At 46.0% G+C, this 5736-nt stretch overlaps 1 pseudogene; it reads left to right on the forward strand.

Annotated features, from left to right (window-relative positions):
* Window positions 1–1651: 1651 nt before the first annotated feature.
* On the forward strand, window positions 1652–2574 carry LOC142434793 (snurportin-1 pseudogene; annotated as a pseudogene).
* Window positions 2575–5736: the final 3162 nt, after the last annotated feature.

Genomic DNA, 5736 nt, shown 5'->3' on the forward strand with positions numbered 1-5736 from the left:
TTAATAATTATAGACAGATTCTAAGTGAGTGTTTGCTTTTAATGATGGACTTAAATATCCACTCAAGACTTCAATCCTGGAATTTCTTTTAGATTCTCAATGTCGGGTGACAACTGAATAACAACTCTTCTAAATTATCAAGGCGTTTTAGTGGCCATCATTTTTGTGGACCCACAGCACTGCTGCTGAGACTCTCGTGTCTGAAGAGTAAGTTGAACCCTTACTATTCAACCCTCTCACACCCCCACCACAAACCCTTAAAACAGAAAATTTAAGGAGGGTAGACAAACATGTCCTAGACATGTAAACCAGAGATAGCTTAGTCTTCTGTGGTCAATTCTCACCTGGTGGATGAATAAGACCCTCTTGATTACAAAGCTATTAACTGAAAGCTGTGCAGAAAATGCCTGTCTGACTATGTTTCTTTGGATAAAGTCAGGCCAAGCTTTCTTGGGGTGTGAGCCTATTCCCACCTCTCTTTTCTGTGCCACATCTACCGAATGACATTCTCGATGTACTCACTACTATAACTTGAAGGATTCCCCCTTGGGCATCATGTTTCATGTTAATATTTTAATTTTTCTCCTGAAGTTGCTCTTTGAAATGTTCTGTTCAGCATTCTTTCATCATTTCTTCCATTTGCTTTAGTTACATTTCTACCAATGGCAGGATTCAGAGTCTCTTAGATGTCCACTTTTGTCATTCTACCTTTTGTGTCTTGTGGTGGACTTTGCTTTCTTCATACATGATGTTACTGATGTCATCACACAGCTGGTCCAGTTTCCTGCTGTTAGTGTTCACTCAATCCTATCTGTTCTTGAGATGGCCTTGCCATTCATGTGGGATGGATCTCAGGTTATATTTGTGCTCTCACGTAGTTGATTCATTTCTTCATCTTCATGGCCCCAGCTTCATTTTTGACTGCACATAATGACCTCCTCCAAAATCTCTTAAGTTAGGGCTTATGTCTCAGCACTAAGTTTTTTGGATGTTACACATAACTTTCCAATGTCAAAAACAAAACAAAAACCCCAAATCAAAAACCACTTCCGGAAATGCCTTGAGATCATGTAACAATGAAGTTGTTCATCTTGCCCTCTGGTAGGGTGCATTGGAAATTGCATTACTTGCATGCTTCTAAAGATGGTCCAGGGAGAAGCAGTGTTTTAGGGCTCCCTGGGCATGTCCTTGATGGACAGGACTGTAGGTTGCATAATCAGGAATCCTACCCTAGCATCTTGCTCAATTGCTTCATTTGAAAGTGCCAAAGTCTTTAGAACATAAACTATGTGTCCCAATCTTGGTCCTCCTCTGGCTTCCATAATCCCCCTCTTATTGTGATTAGTGGTCTTACAATTACTCATGAATTTGTACAGCTCCCTGTATTCCAGGACTTAGTGAAGTAAAATCCCGTGTTTGATTAGTCTGATGGTATGAAGACTTCATGGGAATGGCGACCCTAATGTGTCTGCATCTTTGTGTCCTTCATAAACGAAGGCACTTTGTCCTTAACTTATCTTGGTGTTAGGGTCTCTTTTGTAGTGAAACACTTGTCCAACTTCTGTAGTGGACTTGATTTCCGTGGATTGTATAGGGAAAAGTCAGTCGTGCATAGCTGCCATTTATTTTGTTCAAAAAGTTTGATGGAATGATGGAAGAGCTGAGTCCAGCCCTGGCTAGCAGATTCTCTGTGTCCCGAGATTTGAACGGATGTGCAGCCTCACACCCGCTCCTGTCCCAGTACAAGCCCAAGTGCAGTTCCTTGGAGCAGGATGAGCTGCACCGTCGTTATTTGAACTGCAGAAATACAAGCGACTCACCTCTGTGAACCAGGCCAGAAGGCTGGCTGAAGATGACTGGACTGGAGTGCAGAGTGAGGAGGAGGAACACAGGAAAGATGATGAAGACATGGATGTTGACATTGACGAGAAACTCCCCTAGCACTTTGCCAATCAGTTGATGCTCTCTGAGTGGCTGATTGATGTCCCCGCGGACTTGGGGCAGGAGTGGATTGTGGTCTTGTGCCCCATTGGAAAAAGAGCGCTCATCATGGCCTCCAGGGGTTGCACAAGCACCTACACCAAGAGCGTTTACTGTGTGGACAGGTTTCCTTCCCTCCTGCCCGGAGGCAGCAGGCAGAGCTCATGGACACCATTGTGCACTGCATTCACAGCGAGGTGCAGCAGACCTACTACGTTCTGGACCTGTTGTGTTAGCGGGGACATCGCGTTTATGACTGCCCCACTGATTTCTGGTTCTACTGGATGCATGTGAAGTTAGCCGAGGAAGGCGACCTGGGAGAGCAAACAAAGCTCAATCCTTTTTAGTTTGTGGGGCCCAGAAATTCCAGTGCACCCCAAGAGGCTGTGTGAGGTGCTGGCCACACGCTTCCCTTTTGAGGTGGACGGGCTCCTCTTCTACCACAAGAAGATCCACTACATCCCGGGCAGCATCCCCCTGGTGGGCTGGCTATGGCCTTACATGGTGCCGCTGGTCTGCAGACCACCCAGCGAGAGTACGCAAGGCACCAGCTTCTGCAAATCAGCCAGGAAAATTAATACTGTTATTCTTTAGAGTTAGTGAATGTTGCAGGGTATAGCTTTGATAACAACATCCTGGTCAATAAAATAAAAATAGTACCATCATGTCTAAAACATTAAAGGGAACAATGATATTAATTAAAATGTTTTAATTTTGATTACATAGGAGCATATTTTAAAATAAATGACTACTGGGACTCTCTGACATGAAAGGGGGGAAGGAGTCAGGTTATTCATCAGTCAACAAGATTGCCTTAATGTGACCAATGTTTGTCTAAAGTATACTTGCAAAATTTACCTTGTGATTTCACGAATCCTTCTATCACCAAGACCATATTTTCCAACTGTTTTCCCTACCTCATTGTTTCCTAATTTCTCACTCCAATTACCAATAATTATCTATGTGGCTTGACTACATGTTGGGTCAATTTCATACTGAAGTGATTGGAAAACTACTTCAGCGTCTTCATTAGTGATTCGTGAGAAAATTTTACTCATCATTGTATTGACAAGACTTTCTTGTACTCCCATAGATACCCCATCACCCAGAGTGTTGTAGTTCAATACAGATCTCCAAGTTCAATTTGATGAACGCACCATTATGCCTCTTGAGTTTGCCTTTCCTGTAGAGTTAGTTAGCCTTGGGATGGTTTGATTCAATATGCAATGACCATATTTCCTACTGATCTTTGATTTATCCACCTCACCAGCTGCTGAGGTCCATCATCGGCCTGCCCATATTGGGTTCGAAAACCTTAGGGCCAACGTACGCAGAGGAAGTAGCTAGACTGAAAAGTAAGCCTCACACGGATCTTGAGAGCCTCTCCGACTGTGAGTTGATAAGAGGAGTAACAAAGCCAGAAAGCTCCTTTCTGAGGAGCTCTGGGTGCCATGATCCAGTTTTGGAGGGCAAGGACAACCAGTGTAGCTCTCCCAGAAGTCTGAGCAGACGTCTCGTACCATTCACAAGTCAGGATTGCTCTTGGAGCAGATTGATCAGCAGAAGCAGCAGGAACCCACCCAGGCTCCTGGGCCTGGGCATCCAGAGTGTGTGGCAGGATGAGGCCTCAGCCATGGCCGTCCTGGAGTCGCTACTCACGAACTCTTCCCACCACTGTCATGCAGCTGTGGTCGGTGGACACAGACACGCAGCGAAGGCCACGGTAGTGTCTTGGCTTTTTATCCTGTTCCCGTAGGGGCTCTCATGAAGGCTTGGCATTCTCAACAGGATATTTTGATATCCTGCTTCCCAGATGATTCCACGCAGGGGATGTGAACTCTGCGTTGTGGATATATGCCTGAACACTGACACCAAGTTTTGGAGAGTGTGGTCTGAAACCCAATCCATTGCGTCCAGTGACAACCTAGCCCAGCACTGTGACTCTCAAAGGGAAGGATCCCGTAGCAGGAGAGAAGCCTCATTGTTTGGCCTCTATGTATTTGCTCACAAGCATTTGCCTTCTTGAATCAGTACCAGATGAATTGCTCACTATTATCATTACAAGAGTCAACTGTGGAAAGACCCTGCCACCCCTCTGCTGTCAGGAGTTAGCGTTTGAAGGAGATCTGTCACAGCTTCTGGTTATTGAGGAGATCTTAAATGGGGTACAGATGGATTCTGTGCAGGAGGTGGGAATCCACTGCAGATGGGACCTGCAGAGGCGCAACTGGTTTACTGCTTACCTGTCCCAGATGGGTCACCAGAGCACACTCCATGTTTCCCAAGTAAGTCCCACATAAGTCCAGATCCCCTGGTGTCATGTACCATGGACAAAGTGGAGAAGTTTCTTGCAAAACTGGCCTCTCATATCCTCAGTCTGCATTACTCCAGCACCTCGTTCTGGAATCAGTCTTCTTCCTCAATGACCACGTCTATCAGCTGCCCAGTTGTGGCATACACATTCGCAGTTTCTCTCTTTAAAAGCACTGTATTACTTTGGACTCTGGCCTGACCGCCTGTGCTTTTGTCCCCGAACCAGCCAACTAAAGTCCCCGCATATGAGTGGTATGTTCAGGGATTCCTTAAGACATGAATTCCTCCCAAGACTGCTAGAGAGGGTCTCAGCCATCGTGAACCACCTGAATTTAGCTGACTGTGAAATCGATGACCCTGAGCTCACTGCCTTGCAGCCTGCTCTGTGCCAGTACTCCCAGCTCACCACCTTAGAGTTGGGTGGAAACCCAGTCTCCATGGCTGTCCTGCAGGACCTGCTTCAGCACACAAGCTCTGTGTAAGTTCTCCCTTCTGGGGCTCCTTGTGCCTCAGGATTGCTAAGAGGACACGGAAAGTTCTCTCTTAGGATACTCTTTTAGAGTCAATGGAGGATCTCAAGATGACCCTGCAAAAGCAGAAAAGAACACTTTATATATGGGAGAAAGATGTGGCTTTCTACTCCCACACAGAGTTACAGTCATGGAATCTCTTAGGTTGATGCTTGTATCCTGAGAGCACTTGAGATTTAAGACAGTGTGTGGGATCCTTCTGCAGAGGTCAGTCCTTCAAATATTGGTCAGCACACCACCAGGTCACCGGTTCAAATTTGTCAGCCAGTCCATGTGCTTTAATGAAGCCATCGACTCCTGGAAAGATTGACAGTCAGTAGGAAGAGAAGGAGGCATTTCTACTCCTTTTCATAAGTTTTTCATAAGTCGGAGGAGCTACAGTGGACAAAAGTTTGTGCTTCAGGAAGTGCGCTACAAAGAGGAGCATCCATAATGACAAAACTGTATTGCATGTATGAGAAATGGGACAATAAAACCATTTTTGTAAACACTCACTTAATCCCTCTCACCCGCCAACACAACCCTCACCATCTTCTGTGTCCTCTCCCTCCCAGTGCATAAGGGGTGATGGCCGAGGGCTTGTGTGAACAGGGCTGGGTCTGGATTCTCAGGAGTTGGTCCGTTCTGATGGCATCAGCCCGGCTGATGAGATCTCACGAAATGCCATCACTTCCATGATGAGACCTACTGTGAACAGCCAATGAGGGGGAAGCAATAGCTTCCTGGTGGGTGTGGTCTTATCCTTTAAAAGGACTCTCTGAAAGCTCTGGAGCTTTGTTCTGCACCTGGACCCTTCACCTGACCTGAAGTTGTCTGGACTTGAGACGGAACCTTGCCAACATTTTCCTGGCTTCTCTGGAAGTTTTCAGGCTCAACATTCTTGACGAAGAAGTCTGCCGTTCGACCTGCCTTC

This window comes from Tenrec ecaudatus, chromosome X (genome assembly GCF_050624435.1).
Source record: "Tenrec ecaudatus isolate mTenEca1 chromosome X, mTenEca1.hap1, whole genome shotgun sequence".
Taxonomy (NCBI): Eukaryota; Metazoa; Chordata; class Mammalia; order Afrosoricida; family Tenrecidae; genus Tenrec; species Tenrec ecaudatus.